This window comes from Arvicola amphibius, chromosome 7 (assembly GCF_903992535.2).
Source record: "Arvicola amphibius chromosome 7, mArvAmp1.2, whole genome shotgun sequence".
In the NCBI taxonomy this organism is placed as follows: domain Eukaryota; kingdom Metazoa; phylum Chordata; class Mammalia; order Rodentia; family Cricetidae; genus Arvicola; species Arvicola amphibius.
Window position 1 is genome coordinate 76,912,358 of NC_052053.1, and position 21,729 is coordinate 76,934,086.

General features: G+C 48.0%; 1 long non-coding RNA gene across 1 annotated transcript; it reads right to left on the bottom strand.

Moving 5' to 3' along the window:
* Positions 1–13,503: 13,503 nt before the first annotated feature.
* Positions 13,504–17,768, bottom strand: LOC119819443. The gene is made up of 3 exons (XR_005286265.1): positions 15,031–17,768; positions 13,694–13,837; positions 13,504–13,611 (listed from the first exon to the last, which is right to left on the bottom strand). It is a non-coding gene; the product is annotated as an uncharacterized LOC119819443 (long non-coding RNA).
* Between the last annotated feature and the right edge of the window lie 3,961 nt (positions 17,769–21,729).

Consider the following 21,729-nt stretch of genomic DNA (forward strand, 5'->3'; position numbering starts at 1 on the left):
GCAGATGAACGTGGGCCAGGAGCATGGCACACTTAACGGAAATGCCACTGTGAAGCCCATCACTTGGCAATATTAATATAGATTAATAGAAAACATTGTCAAGAAAGCAGAACCTCGAGAGACAGAATGGAAGAGACAGACTCAGCACTCCAGCCAGGCTCTCTGGACTCCCGGGGTCTGCTGGGGTGTGTGGTCCTGTGATATTTTCTCTCCCTGGCTGATGCTGGAAAGGCATTGATCACCTTGGCACCCCCTTGTGTCTTTCTGTCCCACAGGACTTGCAGGCTGAAAACGACCCATGGAAAAACCGCATTTTATAGAGGTGCGACTGTCCTTCGAGGCAAGTCAGAACATCCAGGCTGGCTGGCTCCTGGCGTACTTCTTCCCGGAAGTTACAATGTCCAGGCAGTAGGCTTTGCCTGGGGAACAGAAAGAACATAGTCACATGATCAGGTGTATGTACGTGCATGTGTGTGTGTGCATGCTCTTGCACATGTAGGGAGCAATGTGTATAAAATGACTCTTTCTCCAGAAGGTGGTCCTGCTTGTGGTCAGCCCCTAGAGTGGGAAAAGCTCTTGCTCCCCAGCACCAGAATGGAGCCAACACTCAGTGAAGATTCTGAGCTTGGACAGGGGATATAGAGCCCTCCATGGTCCTTCCTGAAGGACTTAGTCTAGCATGCCACCGTGCAAACTTCGAGGCTGGAGGGGCTAGGACTCTCCACCCCTGAGTAAAAGAAGTCTGGCACTTGAACTTGGGTCTAGGGCCACCTATGGGCAGAAGAAGGCCATGGCAGTATAATGAATACTTGCCTGTGCAAGACTGTTCACACACACACAAATGTTCCCCGCTGCCTGCTGTGAAGTATGACTCAGCACTTTGTACACAGGGAGAGACCAAAGCATGTTTGGGTCACCTCTTGCCCCACGTAAGAGAAAAAAGAAACTACAAGATGTTTGGGAAGTCAAGAACACCTAGTCCTCTCCTTACCAAGGGCTGGAGCATAGGCAAGCACCACCATGGTCAGCTTGGGACCCCTGGTATGTGTGTGTGTGTGTCTCAATATCAAGGAAATGCTTTCTTATCCCTGAAGTAAATTGTGAATACCTTCCTCCTTTGCTGGCTGACTTCTGAGCTCACTTTTTCCAATTCAGTTTTTCAGTTTATTTGTGAAAGGATGTTGAGGGGCCTCGGGCGGTAAATGTTTTGCCTTGGACACATGATAATCTGAGCTTGGTCCTTAGAATTCTCACGAGTGCCAGATGTCATAAGACATGTTTGTAATCCCAGCAATGGGGAGGCAGAGACAGGTAGATCCTTGGGACTCCTTGACCTGCCTGTCTAGCCTACTTGATGAGTTCCCAGCCAATGAGAGACCTTGTTTCAAAGAGCAAAAACAACATCAACAGTGCCTACAGAATGACAGCCAAGCCAGGTATGGTGGCATATGCCTATGCCTATTATCCCAGCACTGGGAGGCAGAAACAAGTGGAACTCTGTGAGTTCAAGGCCCATGACTTTCAGGGCAGCCAGGGATACATAGAGAAACCATCTCATAAAACAAGCAATGGTGGAAGCTGTCCTCTGACCTCCTTATGCATGCATGCACCTATGGGCACCTACACACAAATGCACACGCACACACAATTTGGGAGAAGTTAGCAATCCTTTATGTTCTCTGAGCAGTTACCCTTAGAGAGAGGACTTCGTAATTTTTGAAGTTGTTTGTAAGCATGCTGTGGTTTTTTTAAAAAAATGAAAGAATGTTTTTAACATATACACATTGGGTTCATCTGGAATTTATTTTACTCTTTAGAATGAGATGTGGTCACCACTTTTTGTTTGTTTTGTTTTTGAGACAGGATCCCACATAGCCCAGTCTGTCCTTGAACTCACCAAGTAGCGAAAGATGACCAGGAGCTGAAGTTCTCGATCCTCCGAGCCGGACCGATGCAGGAGGATGCTGGGGATGGATTAGTTGACAGATTCTCAGGAAGTCCCAATCTGATCACAGAGAGAGCTTCAGAAAGGGGGGGCCATGTCACTGGGTCTTAAGCCTGCTGGACAGGTGGGGGTGAGGACTTACAACCCTTCAAGGCATGGATTGCAGAACCCAGGGGGAAACATGAGCAAGGGTGTCATGGTGCCTAACTATGTAGCCGAGGCTGGTCTTGAGCAAGATCTCCATGTCTGGGGTCACAGATGTATCCCCCACTCTGCCCCAATTCCCTCAAGCGCTCTTGACATCTCTGTGGCTTTTTGTTTCAAATCTCTTTTAGTGTCTTCCTGAGACCCGAAACATAAACATGTCTGAGAAAGGTAAGCCACACTTTTCATTCCTGTGTTTTACAGGGGCTCCAGTGACTCTGGAAAATGTCCCTGGTTGTGCAGGTGGGAGACCGGGGGCCTGGCTTCTTCTGGATGCTTCTTTGTTTGTGGAGGGGATAGGAGAGCAGCTGGGGATGTGGGGAGTGAAGCGGTGTGGAGGGAGCACCTGCCTTTCCCATGTTGTCTGGTCGGCCTTTCTCTTCTCATTTGTCTTTCAGGCCTCGGAATGAGGTCAGGTACACGCAGGGAGCTCTGGTGATTTAGAATACTCAAGACGCAGAGGCACAAGGGAGACCCGTCTTCTGAAAAGTTTCTGATCTTTGGCCAGAGCCTGCTCCCACCTTACCTTTTTAGAAATTTCGCTCACAGGCCTGGTTTGTCTCAAGGCTGCTGCCTGCAAATCCAGTTCAGTTTGCAGGCAGCTGTGGACGCTGCTTTGTCACCGCCTAGTGGCCAAAGGCGGGAAAGCATCCATTTAAGTCTTGCGCTCAGGGTCCGGTTCTAGCCTTCATTTGTTCAAGCCAAACTTCTTAGCATGTGGACGTGGCTCTTTCGTCTTCCTGGTCTTGTTTATATCTTGGGCTATTTCCTTCTTCACACTGAGCCTCTTTCATAAGCCAAACCAACAACTGAGTCCTGGCTTTATTGCTTCCCTCTGAGTCTCAGCTTTTCCATCTATAAAATGGGAAAGTAAAGCCAGTGACGATCATATAGAACCTCCAAGCAGTATGACTAGGACAGAATTGTAATGGTATTATATTTTCAAATGCCAACTGCATGGCACTAAGCAAGACTATAACACAAAGCTAAGGTTTCATTGAATATATATTCTATATTACATATATAAAGTATGTTGCACACATGTGAGTGTGTGTATATACACCCATGCATGCATGTGCAGATGCCAGAGAAGGATGCCAGGTGCTTTCTCCTGTAACTCTGTGTCTTATTACCTTATGACAGGGTCTCTTGCTGGATGGAAGCTCACCATTTTGGATCCACCTGTCCCCATCCCTCCAGTGTTACAGGTGGGCACAGCCACGCCTGACTTTTTGTTTTTATGTGAATGCTGAGTGTTTCAACTCAAGCCCTAATGTTGGCAGAACAAATGTTCTTACTTACTGAGCAACCTCCCCAGGCCCCTAATTTATTGATATTAGTTGTTCTTTTTATTAATTACATAATAAGCAACGCAAAGTATGTCGCACACACTGTAATTATATTGTTAAAAACATTAGATGCAAGAACTCCGTCAATAGGCAAGATTTCCACAGCATCTCATTCCCAATGGCTTTAGTCTATGAAAACACAGATGATCATCCCCAGTAGATCAGGTGAGTTCCCAGCGGCATGCTCTCTGGGAAAACCCTAGAATGCAATGGATAGGCTGCAAGCCAGGCAGTGATGTGAAGGAATCTCACAGCTGCTCAGCTGGGGGATGAATCTGGGCATATATGAGATTCTACAACAAGTGGCATTTGTCCATAGTGTCCAAGGACACTGTGGGGGTCTGAGGTGCTCCGCAGCTCATATAGCTAGTGCCTAGACCTTCCTGTGAGGGCACAGGGAAACAATACGCACTTGGGTCTATGAACTTTACATGGATTTAAATATTCTTCAATGAAGAGTAAAGAGAACAGCCAGAGTGGAAGGGTACATGGGAGTGGATTGTGGTTAATGTCTTCATTTTTAAATGCATTTACTATGCTCCACTATGTATAGTCAGAAAAAGTTTGTCATCCTAAAATTGTTCTTTACCTCAGCCTAGGGAGATGGTCCAGTTGGTAAAGGGTTTGGCACTCATGCATGAGGCCCTGAGTTCAAGCCCCAGAACCTACATTTTTAAAAAGTCAGGCATGGGCTGGAGAGTCAGAGCCATTGTCGTTGCTCTTCTAGGGGCCCTGAGTTATGTTCCCAGCAGCTCACAATGGGCACGAACTCCAGCTTCAGGGCATTTGACGCCCTCTGCTGACCTCCGTGGACACTGCATGCGCACGTGCGCACGCACGCACGCACGCACGCACGCACACACACATGCACTCGCGCGCGCACACAGACACGGACACGCATACCCCTCAGGACTTGAGATAAGGAAGCATCTGTCATACAGGCTGAACACCCTTAATCCCAAACTCTGAAATCCCAGATGCCCCCAAATCCAGAACATTCCCACATGGGTCTGACACCAGAGTCACATAGTTCAATGTATACCACTGTGGCTTATGAACAATATGATCCTCATGATTGCACTGGAACATCTTCAGGGTCTAAAGTGTGTCTGGAATACACAGACTGCAGCTTTCACTTCAATGCCATTTCTAAGATGTGTCTCTCATGTTTATGCAGATTTCCCAAAGTTCTGAAAAGCTTCTAGACCCAGAAGCAGTTCTTTTTATTTATTTACTTATATTTTTGTTTTTTACATACCAACCCCAGCTCTTCCTCTATCTTCTTCTCCTGTTCTTCCCTCCCTGCCCACTCCCAAAGCCCTCGCCTGGGAAGTCAACTAAGTCTGTCCCATCACCTCATTCCCTCCCCTCCACCCCATGCCTAGGCTGAGCAAGGTATCTCTGCATAGAGAATGGGCTCCACAAAGGCAGTTCATGCATCAGGGTTAGATCCTGGTCCCACTGTCAGTGGCCCCATATACTGCCCAAGCCACACCAATGTCACCTGTATTCAGGGGACCTAATTCGGTCCTATACAGGTTCCTCAATTGTCAGTCCAGAGTCAGTGATCTCCCACTAGCTTGGGTCAGTTGACTCTGTGGGTTTTCCCATCATGGTCTTCACCATTTTGTTCATATTAATGCTCATCCCTCTCTTTGCCTGGGTCTCTGCATGGTGGTTAGTTGTGGATGTCTGCATCTGTTTCCATGTGCTTCTGGAAGAGGGTTTTTTTTTTTAGCTTCTCTGGGGTTGTAGCCTGTAGACTGGTTAGGTTATTCTTTGCTTTATGTCTGATATCCACTTATGAGTGAGTACATACTATATTTGTCTTTCTGGGTCTGGGTTACCTCACTGAGGATGATTTATTCTAGTTCCATCCATTTGCCTGCAAATTTTAAGATGGCTGTGTAGTATTCCATTGTGTAAATGTACCACATTTTTTTTTTTTATCCACTCTTCGATTGAGGGGCATTTAGGTTGTTTACAGTTTCTGGTTATGACAAACAATGCTGCTATCAACATAGTTGAACACATGTCCTTGTGGTATGATTGAGCATCCTTTAGGTATATACTCAAAAGTGGTATTGCTGGGTCTTGAGGTAGGTTGATTCCCAGTTTTCTGAGAAATCGCCGCACTGATTCCCACAGTGGCTGTACCAGTTTGTACCCTCACCACCTTTATTCCACATCCTCTCCAGCATAAACTGTCATCAGGGTTTTTGATATTAGCCATTATGATTGGCGTAAAATGTATCTCAGAGTTGTTTTGATTTGCATTTCCCTGACAACTAAGGATGCCGAGCATTTCTTTAAGTGTCTTTTAGCCATTTGCACTTTTTCCATTGAGAATTCTCTTTTTAGCTCTGTATCCCATCTTTTAATTGGATTATTTGTTCTTTTGAAGTCAAGTTTCTTGAGTTCTTTGTATGTTATGGAGATCAGCCCTCTGTCCAATGTGGGGTTGATAAAGATCTTTTCCCATTCTGCAGGCTGCCATTTTGTCTTGCTGACCATGTCCTTTGCTTTATAGAATCTTCTCAGTTTCAGGAGGTCCCATCTATTAATTGTTTCTCTCAGTGTCTGTGCTATTGGTGTTATATTTAGGAAGTGGTCTCCTGTGTCAATGCATTCAAGTGTACTTCCCACTTTCTTTTCTACGAGGTTCAGTGTGGTTTATTTTGAGGTCTTTAATCCATTTGGACTTGAATTTTGTGCATGGTGTTAGATATGGATTTATTTGCATTCTCCTACATGCCAGTTATACAAGCATCATTTATTGAAGATGTTTTCTTTTTTCCACTTTATATGTTTTGCTTCTTTGTCAAAAATCAGGTGTTCATAGGTGTGTGGATTAATATAAGGGTCTTCGTTTCGATTCCATTGGTCTACCTGTCCATTTTTATGCCAGTAGCAAACTGTTTTCATTACTGTAGCTCTGTAATAGAGCTTGAAGTCAGGGATGGTGATGTCTCCAGATGTTCCTTATTGTACAGGATTGTTTTGGCTACTGGAAGCAGTTCTGGCCTTGAGTATTTTATGTAAATAAAAATTATTATATTGTTCTTGTGTGCACAGTGTGTGTGTGTGCATGTGCATGGCATGTGTGTTCATGGTGTGTGTGCACATGGTGTGTATGTATGTGTGCATGCCACACATGTGAGTGCGTGTACGTGTGTGTGTGTGTGTGTGTGTGTGTGTGTGTGTGTTTGTGTGTGAAAGGACAAGCTTTGAGAGTTGGGTCTTTCCTCCATCTTTATATGGGTTCCAGGGATGAGCTTATGCAGAGATAGCAAGTATCTTTAGCCGCTGAACCATTTCTTGGCTGGTCCTGAGCATTTTAGAAAGAGGCAGTCAATTTGTGTGTATACATGCTTTGAGAAGGGCAAAAACTTTTGGGGACTGGGTTCCTTGTGTACCTTAGGGGCTTCCTGTGTAAGTGGGCATGGGGAGTCATCTCTCTAGCCCATGCTGGCAAATCTGGGTACTGATAAGCATCTTCCACTCTTTCAGGATTTCAGCCCATCTTCTGGTATAGATGAGTCTCAGAGGGCATTGGGGGAACCTCTCCTGGTGGGTAAGACACAGGATGCTTAGGGCTCAGGGGTTACTTGGTCTCAATCACTGTTCTCCAGGTGACTTGTGGTGACCGTAGAGAAGTCACCTTCCCTTTTCCTCTGTCTGAGCATTCCTTGGTAGCACCTATAAACCCTGCCTCCCTCTTCTTCTGGAGGAAGGCTCAGTTTGGCTCTTAGGAGAGGCCTCAGGGACTTCTCCTCATCTTTAAGTGGAGTTTCTGTCCTGTAGGGTTCCATAACCATTCAGTCCCAACAAAACACACAGGGACTTATATTAATTATAAACTGTTTGGCCTATTGCTCAAGCTTATTACTAACTAGCTTTTACAACTTAAATTGACCCATAATTCTTATCTGTGTTTAGTCATGTGGCTTGGTACCTTGTCTCAGTGCAGCATTTTATCTTGCTTCCTCTGTGTCTGGGTGGTGACTGCAGACTGAGCTTTTTCTCTTCCCAGAATTCTCCTAGTCTGGTCACCTTGCCTATACTTCCTGCCTGGCTATTGGCCAATCAGTGCTTTATTAAACCAATATGAGTGACAAATCTTTACAGAGTACAAGAGCATTATCCCACAGCACTTACCCATAGGGGACCCCAGGAACCTTGGGCACAAAGGTCACCTCTAGCTGCCCTTGGCATGCTAGGTGGCACTGGCTCAGAGCACAGATTCTTCAGTCAGATGCAGTTGGACATGGACCACTGCTCACAGTGGGCATCTCTGTCACATCTTGAAGCTCCCAAGCCCTCCCCTCTACCTCTCTCTGTGAGCCCATGAGGACCAATCCTCCCTTCCAGGGCCCTCAGGAAGCAAGAAGGCCTGCACCTATGTGTTCTCAGCAGGTCAGTGAGCCCTTTCTCTCCCACACCTCTGGCTCACCTCAGCCTGGTCCACCTGGAGACATGCCTGTGATGGTTCTGAACCTCTGTCCACCCAAACCCAACAGCTGGTCCAGTGATGCCTGAAAAAATGTGTCAGAAAGGGGAGAGTCCTGAGCCAGCATCTTCTATTCCTTGCAGAGTCCAAAGAGGAAACAGGAGGCTAGAGGAGAAGTCCTGGGTGTGGAGTGGCCACCTGCCTGAGGGAAACCCTAGAGCAGGAGGAAGAAAATTAAAAAGAGCCCAGTCCCCTGAAGCAGCTTGATCCCAGAAGCTGGCCTCTTGCCTAGGCCTGAGGAGGTAGAGACCAGCAATGCCATTGTCTCTAGGGCCTGGCCTGACTCTGGGGATCCCTGCTGTACCTCCACACCCAAGGAGGTGCTGCTCTGTCAGCCCTGGTAGATGGCAGACTTCCTTTTGAATCTTCAAAACTCCCTTGCAGAGAATCAGAACACCTCCTCACGTTACAAAAGCAGAGGCAGAGGTACCGAGATGCCAAGATCCTTACAGAAGTTACACCGCAGAGTCACAGAGTCCCACATACCCAGTATCTCCAAGGCCAGAACTCCTCCTTGTCTCAGTTTGCTGGGAAAAGTCTGTTGAGAGAAGCTGGCATCCCTGAGACACTGACTGGGCCTCTGGGGGACCATGTAACATTAAGGATATGTATTTTGAAATGTCATTGGTATGAAGACAAATTCAGTCTGTGAATTTGGAGTCTTCTCAACAATTTTGGGATATGGACACTGGTTTGCTCTGCTGAAGAGAGGTGGTGGTTTTGCCCATTGGGTGCCCAGCTTAGATGGGGAACCCATGATAGTGCCCCATCTGTGGAGCAGCTCCATGCTGGGTGAGTCCCACCCACTCAAGGACAGGTGCATTGGCCCTTCCACCCCCTCCCAATCTCCAGCAAGCAGGCTGTGAATATCAAAAGTCAACTCAAGGTCATATATACCTTTAGGGATCAAATGCTAGTTTCTGGGGCAGAAAACACCCATGGACAGGGTGTGGGAAAGTGGGAAAACTAAGAAGCCCTCAGGGATCTGGACACAGAATCTGGGAAGGCTCGGCTGCTGGGAGGAGGCAAGCCATGTTGACAGCTGTCACCATTGGCAAGAGCAGGATGGCAGGGTCTGGGAATACCTCTCTGGCAATGATGACCGTGGGGGACTCCTTGGCTGGCTTTTTACCATATGGGCATTTGGAACCAGTCCACTGTGGAGGAAGATGGCCTGAGTCCTGAACTTGCCTCCTAAGCAGGGGCCTGCTGAGTCCTGAGGTGGGTTTCCTGCCATAGGTGTTTATGGGCAACAGGGCTTGTAGATCCGAGGTCCCAAGGTTGGTTTCAAGGCAGAATATATGGGAAGGTTTGAGAGGTGCCTATGTTGGCTAACTGAATCAGGTTGAAAGGGGGAGTCTGGGTTTTTACCACTGTACCCCAATTCCCCATTGGTGTTTAAAGTTGTAAGCAGAATTCCTCATAGACTTGGTCTGGGTGCGGTGGGGTGATCTGGTGATTGGTGGGTGGCTGGGACAGGCCTGTAGTGGCCATTCTTCAAACACCCCTGGCACAGTGCTCTTCCCTGTGGGACATCTTGGGGCATCTATTTCCTGTCGTGCCCAGCTGTTGTGTTTCCAGGATCTACTGATGTGAGAGTGATTGCTCATTCCCTCGGCAACTCTGTGTCCCCATTCCTCTGTCTCTGAGCACCTCTGAATTAGACCGTCCCACCTCAAGGTCTGGAGGCCTCAGGACTTGTGAGCTGCTGTCACTTCCTGCTAAACTTGGAGCTGGCAATGGCCAAAACACCAGGAGGGAGTCGAGGTGTCCTACAGAAGTGCTGGCTGTCGCTGCCAGCAGAGGTGCCAACACTGAGTTTCTTCCCAGGGCTCTGAGCTCTGAGCTCCATGAGGCTGGATGCACACATATGTGGGTGCACGCATGTGCTCAGATATGTGAGCCCACGTGCACATATCCGGATCAGGAGTTTGGCTGTATGCGAGTTCTCATTTGTTGTCCAATCGGCAACCGTGTGAGCACGTGTACATTGTTGCGGATCACCTGGAAGGCATATACCAGGGCCTTCAGCCAGCCAGGGCACCAGAATAAAAAGACTGATAGACAAATGGAAGACAGAAATAGTTCTAAACCATAATTAGAAAAATTTGGAAAATTTAGACAAGCATTGCTTTATTCTCCATACAGGGCGTTTTCTCATATTTCAAAAAAGTCCTGTCTGTCTATCTATTTGTCTGTCTATCTGTCTGTCTGTCTATCTATCTATCTATCTATCTATCTATCTATCTATCTATCTATGAGATGGGGTTTCCCTTTGTAGCTCTGGCTGACCTGAAGCTCACTGTGTAGACCAGGCTGGTCTTGAACTCACAGAGATCCATCTGTGTCTGCCTCCTGTGTGCTGGAGTTAAAGTCTTGTGTCACTCCACTCACTTCTTTTGCCTAATCTTAAATTCTTTGTGGGGGCACAAGCAAGTAGATTCATATAGGACCCCCACATTCAAGTTCTCTTAGGAGTCATGTGGGGAGCTGGAGAAATGGCCCAGGGGTAAAGAGCTTGCCCCTGGGCTCACATCAAGTGCTTCACAGCCACCTTTAACTATAACTCTAGGGGGTCCTACACCCTTTACTGGACTCCTCCAGCCCCTGCACCCCCATGCACACGCCTCACCCACATACATATAATTACAAAGACGTCTTACAAGTCTTCTTAGAAAGAGTCATGATGGAACTCTGAGACACTGGGACACTGGTGACAGCAAGCTTTTGCATGCAATGGGCTCAGGTGCACTGTCGGGGCTGTGGGCGGACTCCTCTCCGGGGTCCACAGCACTCACCGGCTATGCTCACACGGAAGCAGGCAGGTCTGAGGCTCTCCAGGGCTGCCATGTCCTTGGACTCCTAGAGGGCCTGTTCTGGATGCTTTGGGGTACGTGAGCTTTTGCCCGATAGAGGAGTCTTTTCTGACTCAGCCTCCATCCCTTCGTTGCAAGTGGGAAAAGAACTAAAATGCTGAGAATGAGCTTTGTGGTTCTGCACCTTCGGAGATGTGGTCCTTCTTTCTTCATGGCCGAGGCTACACTGTCCCTGTGCCCAACCTCCAGGGTATATCTGTTCAAACGGGGAGGCCAGTGGGCTCATAGGTAACGGCTATGCTAAAAAGCTGTGGTAGGGACCAGAGATGTGATTCACTGGCCCACCGCACACAGAGGTCTGGATTTGATCCCTGGTGCTGTAAAACAGCAGAAGTGGAGGCACACAGCTGGAATCCCAGTCACTGGGGAGGCAGAGCTGAAGGATCGCAAATCCAAGCTACATAGGCCAATTTGGGCTACAAGAGTCCCTGTTTCAAGCAAAGCAAAGCAAAGCAAACAAAAGGATTCCAGGGGAATGCACCATCTCACCATTCCAGAGACCACTTTTGCAGCCTCTGGGGGTTAGGAAGGTGTGAGACCACCATCTGTCTGGAGAGAATGAACACAGGGGAGTGAGGGAATAAAGACATGGTTTTAACAAGCTGGTGCCCAGAGGGGTTGGGGGTGAGCTGGTTCTGCCTTATCGCTTGCCTTCAAATATACTTCCTGCTCCTGGAAACACCTCTCCAAGTCTCTTTGATTGCCTTGCACCATCCTATTTAAAACAGCCCTGAGCAGAGGAAAGAGCATGCCCCAGAAGACACACACTGTTGTGCGTGGAGAGAGCATAACATCCCTAGGGCCAGCCCATCTCCCTGGCTAACAGGCACCACCGCCATGGGCAGGTGCTGTCCCACAGCTGTCTGTGTGGGCCCCAGTGTACCAGGTCACTTTTAGTATCCCAGATCCTGATGCTACCTGGGTCCTGAGCTGGAGTGTGGGCAGAGACAGGACCCACTGCCTCTGATTTCAAGGAACCTGCATGCTAGAAAGCTCCCTGGCTTTACATTTAGCTATCGCTGCTGGGGACCACTGTGAACCTTTGGCCATGGCCAACCAAACTCAAGGAAGTTTTCTACAATCAGCCAGAAGGATGGACCCTGTGACAACTGTACAACTTAACCCTATGGGGAAGCGCACTGTGTGTGTGTGTGTGTGTGTGTGTGTGTGTACTAATTCATGCAGATGCATGTGTGCAGAGGTCAACGTTAAGTGTCCTTCTCAATTGCTCTCTCCCTTATTTTGTGAGACAGAGTCTCCAGAATCTCTCACTGAGCCTGGAACTCACTGATTCAGCAAGTTGGCTGTCCAGTGGGCTTCGGGGGTCTCCGCCTCAGCCTCTGCAGCACTGGGATTATAGATGTGGCACATGATATCCTACTTTTAACATGGGTGCTGGGGACCTAAACTCAGAACTTCAAGTTTGCAATGCAAACACTTTACCAAATAAACCACCTCCCCTGCTCCTGAAATGGGTGTTTGTTCTTCTTCCTCCTCTGCCTTCTCCTTCCCCCTCCTTCTCTTCTTCCTCCTCCCCCCTCCTCTCTCTCCTCCTCCAGCTTCTGAATCTCCAGTATGCCTTGATTCCCAGAGCAGTTTAAGGGTCAGCTTTCATGGAGTCCCACATTTTTGGATTTTGCCTTTAACCAAAGCGATACTCTGCCACGAAGTTGGGAAACTTATACCCTCCAGTCTGTGAACTCTGTGACGCTCCGCAGCGGAAACATCTGGGCCCCCCACCCGCCCCAGTGAGCCCGCTACTCAGACTGCAGTAAGTCACGGCAGCACGTCCAGGGTTTTATTGCAGTTATGAATTATGGATATGACCCGAGCTGTGCAGTTCTCATTATTTTTTTTCCTGCTGTAATTAAGCCACAAATCATGCCTGAGAAATGGGAGGGTGACCGAATTAGTCAGGATTCGTTCATAATAGGCTGACCCTGGAAAAGCCATCCGAGAGGGGTCAGATGTTGGCCAGGTCCCAGGAGCCCGCCTAGGAGACAAATATGTCTCCTTGCCTAGGTTCTTAGCTAATAGACTCGGTGCATCCAACAGGCTAGTGCTGCCTGCTCACAGTTAACCTACTCCGTAACTGCATCTGGCCTCAGTGGACCAGAGAGTGACCATCACCACCAGGTGAGGACAGATGCTAATGGACCAAGTGTTGCCAAGATGAAAATGAACTTGCTGATTCTGGGAGTGGATAGAGCTGAGGACAGCATGTCCCATTGCCAGATTCTGAGACTCAAGGGGCTTTTTCACTTTTGCACTATGGGAGCATGTGGATTGTGTACAGTGCACTCACAATGACTGAAAATATCACCTGGAAAATCCAAGGAGAGGGAGAGGGAGGGAGGGAAGCAGAGGGAGAGGGAGAGAGAGAGAGAGAGAGAGAGAGAGAGAGAGAGAGAGAGCATACTCACATACCTTCCAGTAAAATATATTCTACAATAAGTTCAATACAATATTCTATTCAGTACATATACTCAGTACAATATATGACTCCATTATAGGTATCGTAGGGAAAAACAATACCTATAAGGTTGGGCCCTATCCAAGTTTTAAGACACCCACTGGGGAATCTTGGGATGTGTCCCCCTCACATAATGGGGGACCACTGTCATTTCTGAAATGAACTTTTAATTGAAATATAATGCACATATAAAAAGAGCTCTCAGCTGATGACTTTCCAGGCTGTGCCATGGACACCCAGGTCAAGGTTTGCTGCTATAGAAAGAAACAAAGCAGATTTTAGGATCCCCCAGAGCCTGTGGTCGGCTAAGACAAGGCTGTACAAATATCTCCTCACTGTTAATGAAGATGAAGTCCAGACAGAGATGCTGCTCTATAAACTGGACATGTCCAGGGCTGGTATAGACGGCTGCTCCGGTGACTCCAGAGCACAAGGATCGGGTAGTGGTGGAGATGGGGAGGAGGTTCTGTTCTGGCCATCCTGGAAAATACAATTGTCACATGGTGTCTGGCAAGCAACATATACTGGAAACTGCGAAACTGTTATTATGGCTGTTCTTTCAGTCTTCTCTTCTTCTTGTTATTCTGCATCTGGAAGCTTAGGGCTATGTGAAAGAGATAAAGGCATAACATCTGGGGGTGTGATGTTTTCCTAAGGAAGCCCCATCAAATTGCCAGGGCCCCCAACATGTCCGTTGGAAGCTCCTGGGTTCCAGGTAGAGTCCAAACTCTTAGCTCTTGCTGCATTTCTACTGAGCTGATTAGAATTCTAAGTTAAAAGCAGTAAAACTCACCACCTCTCTTGAAAGAGAAAGGACGTTTAAAAAGGATGTTAACAGGCTGGGCCTCTAGCTCAGCCATAGAGCTGTACACTTCCCTAGCATGCCTGAAGCCCTGGGTTTTGTTCCTAGCACCAATGAGACCAAGGATGGTGGCACACACCTGTAGTTCCAGAACTGGCTAAGTGGAGGTTTTACCACTTTTCAAAAGTTCAAGGTTAATAGAGAGTTTGGGGTCAGCCTAGTATAGAAGAAATACTAGCAGCATTTAGAATTTTGTGCGGAGTCAGGAGTACTTGTTTGGAGGATTCTGCCCCAAAGAAGGGATCAGTGCCGCTATCATAAGACAGAGGCCACAGCTGGTGTGACACTGCTAGCCAGAGAGTCACTACTGGAGCCCTTGCTACCCTGGGCAATTGGAATCAGCAGGATGAGTTCCCAAACCGCCTTTTCACCATTCTGTGGTTGTGTCCCATTGGAAGATTCAAGGTCACATGGTGGTGGCCTAGCTGCAAGGGAGTCTTGGAAAGAGTTTCTGGGCAATGTAAGATTCCCTTGAGGAGATACTGGGGTTCAGAAGGAGTGTGCACAACCTCTGAGGAGTTATGGAGCATCAAGCATGCCCTTGGTGCTCTCCTGGTCCTGTGAAGTTCTGGGAAGGTTTCGGCCTTGATTCACTGTGCTGGCTCCCTGGTGGCTGCCTCCATCCTCATTCCCCAGTCAGCTCTTATCTGTCTCCCCTCTTCAAAGCTCTTTTTTACTGTCTTTTCCTGTTGCTCCTTTGTGTCCCAGGTCCCTATACAGACCTCTGCCTCAGCCCACAACAGCCAATGGCTCCGTCTATTCCTGAGTCTACCTCCCCTTTAACTAGGTCACAGGGAAGACTGTACCTTACCTATTTCAGGATCTGGGATGTGAACGACGAACTGGCACATAGTAGGTACACTGCTCATGTGTGTGTGACTGGCACACAGTAGGTGCACTGCTCATATGTGTGAATCATCAAGGGGCTCCCACCGTCTGTCCAGGTCTGGCTCTGGGAAACCTGCTGGGTCTGAGACTCAAGGCTTGTCAGGTAGTTCACATCGGCTGTCCTGGTTTCCCTTCCATCCCCCAAAGAAAGGATCACTCAAGGTCCCCCCAACCCAGAACAACAACCCGGGCCCACAGCAAAGGAGAAAGACCTAACAGGAGACAGGCTGGAGGGTGCCTCTGTTTTCAAACTAAGCACATTTCCCTCCCAAAGAGTGTGGAAGGACATGGTAGGCGGGCTCATTTGTCTCCTCTGAGGGGCAGGCGTGCCATTGGCCTAGTCTACGTGAGGATCTGGCACGCGGTGGGTAATTCAAAGCGAAGCCTTGGATGTTTTTCTAATGAGTCTGGAGCACTTTCCACTCAGCTGCCATGCCACTGCTCAAATCAACGTTGCCTTCACATTTAATGGCAAATGACAGTGTTTATATAGAAGGCAGGGGCAGGCGGAAGCATATGGATCCCACTCGTCTCCCTCCCGAGCCTCCGTCTCCACTTTCCTCTGCCTTCGCTGTCAAGTTGGGTCATGGTGGGTGAGAATGGGAACCCCAGAAGCCAGTGACATCAGCATGAGGGGTCAATGCCAGAGAATAGAGGTCAGCCTTGGGGAGGGAGGTGTCTGTCTGTTTCTCTCTCCCCGTGTGTGTGTGTGTGTGTGTGTGTGTGTGTGTGTGTACGTGATACTTCTTACACATTCATTTCTATAGCTCTCAATATATGTCTTCGGGTTTTCATTGCTGTGAAGAGACACCACGACCACAGCGACTGTCATAAATAATAAAATATTCAATTGGGGTGGCTCGTTTATAGTTTCAGATGTCAGTCCATTATCATCGTGATGGGAAGCACTGACGAGCAGGCAGATGTGGTGCTGCAGGAAGTCAGTTGAGATACTAGGCAGTATCCTGAGCAAATAAACCTCACAGGCTATCCCCACAGTGACACACTTCCTTCAACGAAGTCTTACCTCCTAATAGTGCCACTCCCTATGAGATTATGGGGGATAATTATGTTCAAACTGCTACAATACAAAAGCACCCATAATTTAAAAAGGCCACAGACCCCTTACATTCCTAGCCCCACAGATCCTACTCTCTCCTAAGTACCCTGATACTTTCCTTGGAAGGCCCATCCAGCACGCAACCTCCCACTCTCCTAATGGTGGGATCTAAGCAATTCCATCCCATAATCTCTTCCTCCTCTGCTTTTTCCCACTTCTCTCTTTTCCTTCCTGTTCTGCCTTGCCCTCAAGTCTGAAGATCTTAAATCGTGGGACTCATCACCTTGGGGAAACAGGTTCTCTAGGTCTGGTGACACAGGCCTACAACCCCCGACATTTGGGAAGATGAGGCAAGAGGACTGCAAGCTCAAAGCTTGCCTGGATGACCACATGGGTTCCATGCTAGCACAGGTAAGTCAAAGAGGTTCTGTCTCAAATTCGAGTGTGTTCATGCATTTGGGATTGCAAAGATGTTGCAAGGACGCCACTTGTTCGTCCCCGCCGCCCAGAACCGAAATAATCACACAGAAACCACACGCAGAGGAAAGTAAACCTTTTGAAATTCAGTACTTCCCATTGTGGTGGACTGTAGGGATCACTGTCCACCTAAGGACGGTGGTTCACTGTGTGTTTCTTGTCATAGTCACAGTTTGGTATAGGTAGAACCCAGATTGGGGTTTGAGACAAGTGGCATAAAGAGACACTGGAATCCTGAAAACACAGAGGCTGGCCTCTACAAGAACAGATTGCTTCTGAAGTTCCAAGCATCTTCTGGCACCAGAGGCTGGGAAGGAATCTTGGGAATACAAACTAATGTCCTATTTTAGAGTTGTAGCCATGAGAATTCTCAATCTGTCCAGCAGAGGGCGCACAACTGAGCAAGACGCGGCCAGGTCCTGCCAGGGGGATTAGCAGTTTGATTGGGCCTCGGCCACAGTGTGGAGACTGTCTTTAACACTCCTTCTGAGATGGATGGAATGAGAATTGGCCAGGCATTTGAAGACTTAGTCCCTGCTAGGAGACTCCGTTAGGGAGGTTTAGAAGGTGTAGCTTTGCTGGAGGAAGTATTTCCAAGGGTGGGCTTTAAGAGTTCACAGCCTGGTCCTACCAGTCTGCTTTCTCTTTTTCCAGCTCGTGACTGACATGTGAGCTCTCAGCTTCACGCTTGCTGCCACGCCTGACACTTGTTGCCATGCTTCCCAACCCTCTGCAACTGTAAGCCCAAATAGCTCTAAACATTTTATGTCCGTCTATACATGTTTCCATTTTCTTTCTACAGATTTTCCATTGTTTTTTAAGTTATCCTTAGAGACCTTATTTGTGTGTGTGTGTGTGTGTGTGTGTGTGTATGTGTGTAATGCACATTCATGTATTCATGCTTACATGTAAACACGTGGAGTCTCGCTCGCACATGTGTGGGGTACGTATGTGTGGGAACATGGGACCACATGGAGGCCAGAGGTTGATGTCAGGTGTTTTCTTCCATCTCTAACCAATCTGTTGAGACAAAATCTCTTGCAGATCCTGGACCCCAGACCTTGCTTGATGTGAGATTCCCCTCTGTACGCTGTGAAAATGTTTTATTACTATTGGTTAATAAAGAAGTTTCTTTGGCCTATGGCAGGGCAGAATATAACAAGGAGGGAAATCCAAGCAGAGATAGAGGAGGAAAGAAGGTAGAGTCAGGCAGATGCCATGTAGTCACCCAAGAAGCTAGAGGTAACAAACCATGAGCTTCGCGGCAAAATATAAAATAATAGAAATGGGTTAATTTAAGATGTAAGAATTAGTTAATAAGAAGTCTGAGATAATAGGCCAAAGAGTATGTAATTAATATTAAGCCTCAGAATGGTTATTGCATAAGCGGCTGCAGGAGCTGGTGAGTGGGACCTGGGGGGCGGAGAGAAACCTGTTCAGGGGACCAGCGGGATGGAGAATATTTGTAACTACACTTGCTGATTCTGGCTAGTCTAGCTGGCCAGCTTGCCTCAGTGACCCCAGTCTCTGCCTCACGCCTCCCCATCTTTCACACAGGTTTAGGGATCTGAATTCAGCCCCCCCCCCCACTTCATGGTAAGTGCTTTTTTTCACTGAGCCATATCTCCATTCCCTGTAGGTTTTAAAAGTTGTCATTAAGGAAGGAACATCCCCAAGTACACATATCTTATCTGGTCTTGCAGATATGTTAAAAGAAAATAAATCTGTTGACTTTGGCATGTTTAGCGTGTATCTGGCATGTTACCGAGCTCTTGGTTTTAAAAGTTTTTTGATTATTCCTCTGGGCTTTCTTGACATATCATTCTGTCTGAAAGCAACATGATTCCCTCACGCCCTCAGAAATTATTGCTTTTTTTTCTTTGCTTTGTTCAGAAATGAGGGGGATGAGAATTCCAGAACAGTGTGGCCAACATATGTCGTCCCTGCCATCCTTTCCTGTTCCCAGAGAAACTGCGATGTCTGTGGTTCTCAGAGTGAAATGTGGCGTTAAGCTTGAAATTCTGCTGCTTTTTCTAATTTGACATTTTTTTTTCCTCCTAGAAATTTGAACTAAGAGTGGATACCAACCCTCGTGAGGTACCGTTGTGGAATTTGTGGTATTAACAGATTAGCTGCTATTAAGCCCTCTGCCTTCCAAGTTTCCCTACGTAGTCCTGGAGAGTGTCATCATAAATGAACTGGGTACGTCAGTGTGCTAATGCATGCCTGTTTTCCCACTTGTATTTTATCCAAGTGAAGAGAATGCATGCAGATATGTGTGTTTGCATGAGCATGTGTGACCTAGGGTCTCTGTGAGGGCCCTGACATTTGCCAGCATAGGTTGAAGCTCTGAGTAGAGGTTCAGTGAGAAGAGCCAACCAAAACCCACACACCCTCTGCTTGAACACCCAGAAGCTGTGAGTCAATGAATGGATCGCTGGATGTGGTAGTAGGCTTTGTCTTTGAGACAGGGTCTTATGTAGTGCTGGCTAGTCTTGAACTCACCTTGTAGCTGAAGTGACCTTGAACTCCTCCTCCTGCCTCCACCTTCCAAGTTCCAGGATCACAGTTTTTTTTTTTTTTTTTTTTTTTTTTTTTGTTGTTGTTTTTGAGACAGGATCTTCCCCCACAGAACCCTGGCAGGCACGAAGTAGCTATGTAGACCAGGGTGGCTTCCAACTTGGAGTTATTCCCCTGTCTCCGCTTCCCAAGTGCTGGGATGATAGGCATGCATTACTATATCCAGCTTAAAAGCTGTGTTTTGAATAGGTCAAAATCTTCCCCTGTAGCAGAGCAGGACTCCCACTGTCCTCCTCCGGCCCCCGGAGCTCACTGTGTGCTGTCTTTTATCTTTCCCTTTTGTTTTTGCAATGCCAGGTGATGCTGCAATGACTATCCTTGCATTCTATCAGGAAGCACCTGCAACAGCTGTGTTTCTGTTGTAACGGCGGGCACCTCTTCCTGTTGCATCAGTGCTGTGGCATGCAGGGACCACGGCTGAGTCCAGCTGTGGGTGTCAATTCCCCTGTAGCAGTTTGCACAGCACCTTCTAACACTGTGAAAGTCTGCCAGTAGGAAGAGTGCTTCCAGAGCAGCCCCAGCTTGGCTCTCCATGACCTGTGCCAAGCCACTCAGTGTCTCTAAAGACAGAGATGTGCCATCTAGTTCTGGCATGCAATCAATAGCACTGGCAATAACTTTATGGTTTATGGGGCCTCGGGCCTCCCTGGACTGTAGCCCATTGGAAGGCAGTCCACTCCTGCCACTAGGAGTTTCATTAAACAAGCCTGTGGTTTCTTGGAGAGCCTTTGGTCATTCACATAGGGTACCTCTGTTTAATCCTTAATGACTGTCTTTACTGGTCTCCAAGATGCTATATAAGTCTTTAAGACACTCAGGTTAGCATTATATATAAAAACCCTTTTTAGAGACAGTGGGCAGGATCTCTGAAAATATACCATCAAACATCCCATGTAATTACCAGTTGGACTTAGATTGGTAGGACGGAGTGGCTGGGGGGATTGGCAAGGGGGTTTGGTTAATGGGGAGTGGCTAAGGGAATGGTGAAACAGAAGTGTTAGCAAGGTCCAACGCAACATGAAAGGAGCTCATCTCCTGCATCAGTTAGTCCTCAAAAGAACGATGTTGCGGGCACATGGCTACCCACGCTAGCCCTCTGCAGACCACTGTCGTTTTCCATGAATCCTCTGACCTCTTCCTGGCGTGCTGCTGTTGCAGTCCAGCCACGGTACGTTTCCCTACTCTTGATGGCTTCTGCAGTGCTGGCTAGCACAGCTTGGCCTGGAGCAAGTCCACGGCCTGCACTATACTTGGCTGTACATGCCCCTGGAGCCAGCTCCTTAGTTGTGATAGACTCCAGGCTGGCACTGTGGCCCTTGTCCTTCCATTAGCCACACCTGGCTTCTGAATGAGCCCTGGGTTCAGCAACTGTTCTCTACTCCATGTGTGCAGTCTTCCAGGGGACAACTGTACAGCCCGCACTCTTCGGGGAAGATTGCCCACCCTGGGTCAGACTTAACCCTTTCACCCGTCTTCTTTCAGGGTGTCTTCTGTGAACTAGCCCACAGTCGTAGCAGCCTTCTAGAAGCTCACTGCACGGCAGTTGGCTTTCTGTAAATTCTTCCCCAGGGACTCTGGCTCCCCACAGGTCCTGTGGGATTTGCCCTCAAGTGACCCAGACTGACCCCTTTGTCTTCATCGTCCTTCTCTCCTTGCTGCACCCCTTTAGGTACACAATTTACCCGTCAGCTTCTCATTCCGATCCTCCAAAGCTGCTTCTAACTCATACAGCACAACCCACCTCAAAGCTCCGCAGCTCTCCTGAGGTCCCTGCTGAACCCACCTCCTCCCACACTCTTCCATAAGCATGGTTCTGTGTGACTCAGAGAACAGGGCATCAAATGCCGCCCCTTTCCTCTCAAAAATCTCAGGCGTGCCTGTCCTTCCCTCTGTCATCTTACAGTCTCTGATGCTGATCGGGACCTCAGCCAGTGCTAACCAAGTGTCCCCAACAACTTGTATGAGCCAATTTCCTGCACACTGCCTTGTGTTACCCAGTCTTGTCCCCGGGGTGGGGGGGTTGGATTGCACTCCTCCTCAGTTTCTCTACTTCTACAGCACTTAGATTGATCCCATTTGCCTCCGTACCCCAAAGCCACACGAGCCACTCCGTGACAGGCCTTTCATTGTTTGTTTAAAAATCTTTCCCTTAGTACGGCAGGATGGCTCAGTGGGTAAAGGCGCTTGCCATCAAGCCTGATGATCCGAGTTCAATCCCTGGGACCCACAAGGTGAAAGGTGATTCACCCATACAAGTTGTTCTGACCCGCCGCCCCCACCTTGGTATATGCACATCTGTCCCCAGCCTAATAAAAATATGTAAAGCAAAATGTTAAAGTGTTTCCCACTCCAGGCAGTTCAGGTGCTGGGTATCCTCTGATTACAGTTTCTCATGCTTGGCCATGGCTGAGAACCTGTCTACTGATTCATGGATCCCCCTTCCTGTCTATAAAAGGATGGACCCGAGGGGCGTTTCCACGCTTGGCCATTGCTGAGAACCCGTCT